This window comes from Capra hircus, chromosome 1 (genome assembly GCF_001704415.2).
Source record: "Capra hircus breed San Clemente chromosome 1, ASM170441v1, whole genome shotgun sequence".
Taxonomy (NCBI): Eukaryota; Metazoa; Chordata; class Mammalia; order Artiodactyla; family Bovidae; genus Capra; species Capra hircus.
Window position 1 is genome coordinate 121,753,733 of NC_030808.1, and position 9,938 is coordinate 121,763,670.

Consider the following 9,938-nt stretch of genomic DNA (forward strand, 5'->3'; position numbering starts at 1 on the left):
CCTGTCTCTGCCACACTCGGTAGGTACATGACTTGTGACATGATTCAGTTGAAAAGGTCAGTCAGTAAAATCTGAGTTATTCATTAACCTACACGGAAGCCAGGAACAGTCTCAAGTACATCTGAAATATTCAGTGAATGCTGAATGAATAAAAGTCCCATTTTTTGTAAGACATGGCTGGCTATTTAAGGGGAATCAAAAATAAAACAGTAGTATATCCCTCAGCAAATATAAACAAATTAAATATATAACTAAATATGAAGTTTCCCAAGAGTTTCCAATATAAAGTGAATGCAAATTAATCTTTTCCAGACCATGTCATGAGACAAGTGTCAATTACTTCTATTTTTTAGAGATAAATCTAAAATTTTTCAGGGGTTCATAGTAGGCAGATGGGAGTACTGAGGAATCTCTTCCTTCAAATGGAATTGTAATGAAGGGAGTTGGAAATAAAGGGAGTGACTTGAAAAGTTCTGGAAGAGAGGTTGCAGAACAGGCAGAATTTAGCTGATACAAAAGCTTAGTGAGCTCATAAGTTCAAAGTTCCAACAGAAAACTTGATGAGGCAGCCTGCTGTCTTAACTCTGTTTTCCCAGTCCCCTACAGTAGGCTGGTGGTCAATGCCCCTGGAATGTGTGGTGGGGCAGGGAGAGGTCTAGGGCTGCAATGACCGTGGTACATCCACTCTTGAGATCAAAGCTATATTCTGTTTACCCAACCAAGTGTGTATCTTAGAGCATCTATCCATGTAACAGTTCTTGGATTCTAAGAAATCAAAACATATGTACAGTAACAACACATTATAAGGCAAATGATTTACATTGGAAACCTATATATAAGTGAGTTTAAAAAATAAAATCTAAAATTAACTTTCAGACACATATAATTAAATAGCTGAATAGTTGCCTATTATATTTTCCCATGGTTCTTAGTTCTACTGCTGATATCAACAAAGGACCAGTCATGTGAAATTAAATAACTTTGTTATATATAATTTCTAGGTTTACCTTAAAATTAAATGCAGCCCAGACTTATATGCATCTGGGTAGATTTTGAGGAAAAAAATCCTAATCATGAAATAGGTGGATAATGTAACCAATTACTTATAACAGCAAAGATGCTAACTGTGATGCTAAGGATGATAGGGGCAGCTATTCCTTTTTAGTGTTTTTGTATTATATGCATGCTTCTGGTTCTGACTACTTTCTGTGTAGTAACTCATTGACTTCTTATATGTTAGATAAGTTACTATGATGATTCCCATTTTAAAGATGGGAAAACTATGGTTAGTTATCTTGTGCAAAGCCATCTAGTTACATAGGTGTCCAAAAGCCACTATCGAAGGTAACTGCAGAGACTATACCTTAAACCACTGTGCCGTGTGCCTCTTTCATCTCTGTGTGATCTCTGGTTTCTTTCTGTGTTAACACAGAGGAAGAGAAACAGGATAAATGGTGGCATGTTGCCTCATGTATTTTTTAAATTTTAGGATTATAACTGGGAAGCCCATGAGGCTCTAAGGAGGTCTTGTCTGAGGGTGTTTTTCCTTCTTCTGGTGTCCCAGTGGTGCAACCAACTGAAGACCACTTTTTATGTTATTCTGTCAATTTGGTGCTGCCCAGGTCCTGTATATGTTTTAAATGTGAAACCCTAAACAAGTACAAATGTTGATTATGAATTCTCAATGGACAGGTTTCTCCCTACCTCCAGCACAGACTAGTGCAGTCAAGCTTTTTATTAATCCTCATTTGCTGGTTTTTTTCCCCTGGTTTCTCTTTTATACTGGATTGTGTACCTTAGAGGGTTCCCATGTTATTGGGAGGGTCATTAATACAATACATTTAATGCTCAGGCCCACTGCCTTGCCACAATCGGTGAAATCAAATCAGAAATTGGCAACTCTTAGGAGCCAAAGAAAATGCCTGTGTAATACATAGAATTTTCAGATTTTTCCTTACTTTCAGCTGCACAGATTTCTGTAAATTTCCTAGGAGTTTGGCTTTGTATGGAAATAGGTTTTAATTATGCAGTTTTCCCTAGAACAAGGGTTTGAACTGCAGGTCCACTTGTGTGCAATTTTTTTCAGTAAATATGTAGCACAATGCCACATGATCCACACTTGGTTGAATCCACAGATGCAGAACTCTAAAGTTATATGTGGATTTCTGATTCCCACTGCCAACATTGTTCAGGAGTCAACTGTACTTTAGTTAGTACTTTTAGATTTTCACATTATCTACTTTGAACATTCCAGAAATGGAAATGACATGGTTTGTTAGTGCCAAGAACATAGGCAGAGTGCTCAGACATCAACATAACAATTAAAATAATTTTCTCCTTGTGAATTATTAATTGTTTGCAGTGACTAAAAAAGATAGTCCTTTGTTTTCTGTTTGAGATAACATATGCAATGTTTTGTCAGATGGCATTCATACAGAATTTCCAATTGTCTGAAAATGTTTGTTTCCACTATTGTTTATTATGTAAAACATCATTCAGTTAATATAGGAGCAACTGTCTTATGATCCAGGATACAGAAAAATTTATCTTGGAAAAATTGATGAAACCATGTTTCTTCTGAAAATTTCAAGAGCATGTTTGCTCAGTTATTTTCACTAACAGTCATTGAACATTATTTACTCTTTTTTTTTGCTAAAAACAAGCAAAACAGAGTTAGAAAATAAACAAATTTTAGACTCTTGCTTATGCAAGGATAGGCAGATGAGGGATGCCAGTGAGAATAATTAAAATGACAAAATATTTATCTAGTTTTTTAAATTAATTTTAATTGCTCCTCACAGCTGTTTCTGCCCTCTCCACCATAAAACTGAATAAAACAAGCCTACAAAAGGGGGCAGCACTAGCTCATAGCTTTCTTTACTAAAATATACTCATTTTCTTAACCAGAATTATGCCAGGTCTAATCAGTACATTTTAATAAATAGAAACAAAGGATTTTAGAGTTAGAAGAAACAGGAAGAACTATCTGCTCTACATTCTAATGTACAAGTGAGAAAGCTGGAAAGGCCTAGTTCATGTAGCCAAATTAGTGCCAGAAATTAGTACTAGAACCAGAACTGTGATTACACATCCCCCTTTTTTGTCCAGTATTCTGGCAGTCACACCAGAAATTTGATTTAAAACATTTCAAGGTACTTTCATAACAGTGACATTTTAATTATTAATTATTCTAAATTAATTCTAAACTATTTTAAACTCGTGCAAACAAGGCCCATTTCAGTCATCCAGACTCATCTCACAGCAGTCCTCTAACTATGGTGGAAGAACCGAATTAATCTGTTGCAGAAATAAACACTTTAAAAGTGTCTACATCATAGATTACATAGAGGTTTATTTTATTTTAAATGTCAATAAATGTATCTTTACTTTCATGGCTACCATTCACATCTGAGTTTAATTTTTTATTAATATAACTGCTTTTAGATTTTTTTGGTAAAAGGATATTTAGCATTTGACAGATTTACTTGCACTGAGGTAATTTAATTACTGGTGGCACAATATCAGATGAGCACAGACAGAATCAAATCACTACCTTGATTAGGAGATGGGAAGTATATTTAATGGGCTGTCAGATACAGTCTGCCCAGATATAATCCAGCCTTCCTGCCAGCCTGACAGAAGACATGCCTGGGGTGGGAGAATATTTCATTCAGAGGTCTAGCAGACTCAGACAGCTATGGAAATTATTCTGGTTACTGCTACAATATTTCCATGAGTTTATTTTTATTTTTTCATTAGTTTTAACATTTGCATTTTTTGTTATGTTTTCTCTGTTTGTATATTTCTTTCTGTTCTGTTTGTCTTTGTGTATTTCTGTCTACATGTAATCCATGCCGTTTGTTTGTGATATGGCTATAGCACCTGCCTGGAAATGGATATCAGGGAGAGACTGTGCCATTTCCTTCACTCATAGATTTACAACATTCTAAGAGAGAATGTGTTCATATTTTTTTCATTTTTCAAGAGGTCACTTTATAATCAATTGAGAAAACAGGAGTGAGAAACATGTTATCTTTATCCTGACAGAGCTGTTGAGAGTACATGGCTGTGTTCTTTGGGAACACAATAAGTACCCTACATGCAAACCTTCATGTTATGAACTTTCAAAGATGCGAACGTGCATCTGGTTCTTGGAGGGAAACAGAACCTGAGCTCTCAACATCAAGTATGAGTGAAATTGTAGCTTGCCCTCCATCTCCTGTTGCTAATCATCCTTCAACTCTGCCATCTCCCACCTCTTCTCCCTCCTCCAGTTAGTAACTGTTCTTGCCTGTTCACACGATGGCAGCCCCTATACCCCAAATGTTGTACTGACTACTGTACTTTTTGAGGTACTGTACTGTAAGATTAAAATGTTTTCTTTGTTTTTGTGTTTTTTATGTGTTATTTGTATGAAAAGTATTATAAACCTATTACAGTATAGTACTATATAGCTGATTTTGTCATTTGGTACTTTGGCTAACTCTGACTTAATGAGCAAACTGAACTTATGAATATGCTCTTGGAACTGAACTTTGTATGTAGGGGACTTAGTGCAATAGATCTGTAGAAGGATACAGAGTGACATTTACTCTCCTTGTCTCAGGCAGAGTCAAAAAACCATAGTCCTCAGTGCATAGTTGACAATGCACTGGTCAACCCAAGATAGATAAAACAACTTTAAATGAGTAAAAAAATACAATCTTATATACCTGGAAGGAAAGAAAATAGTTTGTAAGTAACACTAATGCTAACTCACAGATGTTCTAGTTTGGGGTTTTTTTTCCCCTTTTCTTCAGAAAAGCTTGCAATTCAAAATGTTTTATGAAATCACTTAATATATAAATGTGGGCAACTGACTACATTTTTAAAACACATCTGTAGGTTGATGATGCTTGCTGGCTTCTAGTTTTGTATTTCATTTTTATCAACTAACATCTTGGTAGAAGCTAGGATAAATTAGTTGAGTGAAAGGCCCTAGGGATAAGGAAAATGAAAAACAGAGGGAAGTTTCTCAATTGGACACAGGCAGAGGTATCAAAGATATACATTTACTCACTTCGAAGTTTGCCTGCCCTGAATGTTTAAAATTAAAAAGACTGACAAAACCAAAGTGAGAGTGGAGAACAACTGGAACTGTCATAAATTGGTTTACCATTTTAGAAAATCATTTGGAAGTATCTAATAAAACTAGACATATACTTTATGATTTTAATTTTTAAAGGTATATACTCAAGTAAGTGCAAATGTTTAGCAAAGGTCGTGCACAATAATGTTTCTAGCAGCTATTTTCATAGCACCAAATGCAAAGATCCCAAAATATTCATCCACATAATCTCACAATGGAATACCACACAGTAATAAAAGGGAGAAACTGTGACGAACAACACATCATGGCTGATGGAAAATCTCAGAAGCTATCTATATTAGTCAAGTTTCTCCAGAGAACCAAGAGAATATATATTAATATATGAAATTGGCTCATTTGCTTTTGGAGACTAAGAAGTCTCACAGTCTTCCATTGGCAACCTAGAGACACAGGTGAGCTAATGGTATTCTAGTCCAAGTCCAATGTAGGAGAAAACCGATATTACAGCTCAGACAGAGAGTAAATTCTCCCTAATGCCAATTTTTGTGGGCATCCAGCTGATCAGATGATAATCAGCCATACTGTTTTGAAGGGCAATCTGCTTTGCTCAGTCTACTGATTCAAATATTAATGCCATCCAGAAACACCCTCACAGACACACCCAGGAAGCCTAACTACATATTTGGGCAACCCATAGCCCAGTTTTTGACACATAAAACTATCACGAGTCTACTCCATGTCAACTTGGCACCTATACATACCTCCTTAAGCCATACTCCACCTTTGAATATAGACAATAAAAGTTAATTCCACCTAACCTGATAGGACTATACTTCTACAACTGAAAATACAATCACTCCTTCCCCAGAAGATAAAGTCCTTGAGTGACATATACCCTTCTGATACCTGGTAACTTAAATACTATGTGCCGGGGTCCAGCCCCGGTGGATCCAGGGAATTCGAAGGTGGGGACGGCGTCGGCGTCCTTGGAAAAATACAAATTTAATTACAGATATAGAGAGAGATTAGAAGCGGATAGTGTAGTAGGATTAGTGGAGAAAAAGAGGCTGAATAACTTGGATTACGTGAAATAGCATCCATGCTCCAGATGAGAATTCAGCCAGAAAAACGAGGAGCAAGAAAGAACGACATGGGGGTATCAGTCTTTCCGGAAACTGATCCGATTTCTTTATTTTTGGGTTTGCTTGTATTCCTTTTGTTATACATAGGGATGAATACAGAGTCACGCGGGGGTCAGCAGTCCTGACCTTTATCAAAATCAGGTGCTTCACATAAATATATAAAAAAAAGGTCTTGGGGATATTACATCATCTTCTGGCCATGAGTGAGACCTGCTGACATTTTATGATCCTTTCTTTCTGATAATCAAAAAACTTATTTTTTCCAAGGGTGTTTTTTCTTAAACCAGGTACCACTCTCCAAATAAAGTTACATTCCTATAAGGTGAGGGTGTAGTGAGTTACAATCAAGAAAGGAATTTATTTAACCCAAGGTTAACATGATTAATCTTAAAGGTTAATACTTATTTCTCCTATATACTTAAAGGTTAATGCTTATTTCTCCTATATGCTAGTTATATTCATTATAAGGGCAGGGAATATGGAGATTTAGCAGCAAACATAAACCCAACAAATGAAAATCCTTTCATCAATGTTCCTCTTAAGATCTATTTAGTCTTAAGATAGTGATAAAGTTACATTTTTACATAACAAGGACACAGTGATTTATAACAAAGTACAGTGATCTATTACAAAAGAGAAAATTCATTAACTCAAAAAGTCTAGTATTTCTAACCTTAAAAACTACTATATTTCCTTTTCTATATTCCAAATACATTGATTAATATATTCCCAGGTATCTAAGGATATGGAGGCCTGGTGGCAATCATTGACTCAACAATGAGAAAAGCTATGCTAATTAAGACATTAAAAATACTCCAAAACTCTCTGTGCTGTTTATGGTTGAGAGGTAGTAAACAATCATGTGCCTGGTGGCAGGAGTATGGATAATCCTGTCACATAAGCTAGTCTGTCAGCAGAGAGGTTTGACCTAAGACACCCTTGTCACACCCAGGACAGGGAATTTTTATTGCCTTGGAGCTGCATGTTTACTCCTTCTCCAAGAGAAACGGTTATGGGGGAAAGCCCCCCGTAAAGTCAGAGGTGTAGGTGAGAGCATAAAGCAGACTCTGGTTTGGGGGTTAGATGCTCGGGAACAGGGGGTTTCCTGAGGCTTGATCACGCCTTTGCGTATGCCAAGCCTCCTTCCTCATGACCTTTGCCATGGGCGGAGTTCCTCACGCTGGCCCCCGTCAACTATGGTATAAAATTAATATATAAGTACCATGATAATAAGTCAGTACATCTTATGTGACATGATAATGGAACAGGAGAGGAAAACAAAGGCATCTGGTATACACACAACATATACAAAATAAGGAACACTCTAATTCCCAATTCTGTAACAGATCACATGGTCATAGCTGGCATTTATAATTGCCTTCTTCCTCTATCCATTACCTTTGCCTGCAGACTACACTTCAGATGCTTTGATTTTTTACTTGGTGGACTTACCCAAACCTTCACTCCTAAAGAGCATAGCACACTAGTAGTCCTGTCTGGATTGGGTTGTTGTAGTTTTCCGTTGACATTAATGCAGGGCATGGTGATATCAAGATATGCCCTAAGAGACTTCCTGTATTCCAGAATACTCTTCTTTACCTTCATTGTTGAGTAGAATCCAGTTTCCCCTTGGTAATCAGGATTAGTCACTTCATTCAGGATAGTTACACCCTTGTTTACCTGTTGATTCAAAGGCTCAAAGTGTTAGGGTGGTGGTTCTTAACTTTCAGTTTAATGCAGTTCATTGCTTTTCCTCCTAGGGTAGGCCTTCCTCATCCTGGTACTAAGGCTTCTAGGCCAGCAGAGCATGAGGTCACAGGAAGAGGAAACATAAATTGTGCTAATGGATTCACTATGGGTAATAGTGGTTCTGCTCCCATTTCCTCCCCTTGCTTCCTGTATTCGTGAATACTGGCTACAGAAGAACAGCACTGTATTTTGGATTCTGAGTCAGAGCAAACACAGCCTCCTAGAGAACCTCACCCCAGCTTTGCAAGGCATTGGCACTTGGTGCTGTAGCCAAATATTCAAAAAGCTCTTTAACCATTATTTCAAGCCAGCTGCTTCCAGATGGTAAAGAACATGGCAACACCAGTGAAGTCCATGAACAGAAACCCATTGCCACACTTCTTTTGCTGTAATGTGTGTTCCTCAGTCAGAAGCAACATTTGTGAAATACCATGATGTGGTGGAAAAAAAGAACACAAATGGTAGTTTTGGAAGAAACATTGCATGCAAGGAAAGCAAATCCATATCAGTTAGCATCTATTCCAGTAAGAACAAAATGCTGCCCCTCCATGAGCTAAGAGCCCAAAGAGGTCAACCTTCCATGTGGTAGCTAGCTGATTACCTCATGGAGTGATGCCATGCTGAGGACTCAGGGTTGAGCTCTGCTGCTGGCAGAGTGGGTGCTCAGCCTTGGCCATGTGTGTGTGTTAGTTGGTCAGTTGTGTCTGACTCTTTGGCCCCATGGACTTTAGCCAACCAGTCTCCTCAGTCCATGGAATTCTCTAGGCAAGAATACTGGAGTGGGTTGCCATTTCCTTCTCTAGGGGATCTTTCCCGACCCAAGGATTGAACCTGGGTTTCTTATATTGCAGGGTCTCACCATGCTTGGTGAGAAGTTCATGGTGCTGAACCTGTGCTGACCGCTCTCCCTGCCACCGTGAATCCAAGGGGCAATGATGTGTGGCAGGGGAAAGGGATTGGCTGGTAGAAGAGAATGGTTCATCCTATTTGCTTGATTATTAAAACTCTCCTCTATTGAGGTCACCCTTTGAGGAGCATTCACACAGGACACAGATAACTTCATGTTTTTGCCCAAAGAAGTCTGCCCAAATACCTCTTCCTCATATTTCCTTGTCATTGGTTTTCCAACCATGTTCATTCCAAAGTTCTGATCATCCAACCAAACGGTCATGTAGCCATTGATGAATCATTGATGAATATTGATGAATCATATAGCCCATGCAACATTATCACACATCTGGCCTTTTATCCTTCCAAAGTGAACAACCAGGTATCTTGCCCAGGGGTCTGCTAACTGGGAGGATTTTCTTGGCCACTGTCCTTCGGGGCTGTCCCAGAAAGGGGCTGTAGTGTTGCAGCTATCCACAGCTGGTGCCTGTGTATCCTGCAGAACCATCTGTAAATCAAGCCTGAGTGTTTTTCTCCTCTGTGAATTGATGGCAGGGGTATTCTGAGAGTGAACAAGAAGTCAGTGTGGCAGGAGTGGGGACCACAGACATTGGGGCTATTTCTTTATGTAATCTGTGCCTTCTTGGCCTACTCAGGCCCAATCATATATATACCACTTCCATTTGATGATAGAGTACTTCAATGCACACCCAGTCTTATGGCTTGCTGGATCAGATAACAGACAGTTCATGACCAATAGCTCAGGTCCCATGGTACTTGGTGGTCAATGCTTAATAATTTTTTTCTCTGCTAAGGCCCATAGCTGACCAAGAGTGATTTCTCAAAGGAAAGTAGTTTTCTTCAGAGGATGTCAGGATTTTGTTCCAAAACCCAGTTGATATCATCCAGTCACCAAGTCATGTCCGACTCTTTGCAGCCCCATGGACTGCAGCTCAACAGGCCTCCTTGTACTTCACTCTCTCGAAGTTTGCCCAAGTTCATGCCCATTGTATCAATGATGCCATCCAACCATTTCATCCTCTGTCGTCCCCTTCTCCTCCTGCCTTCAA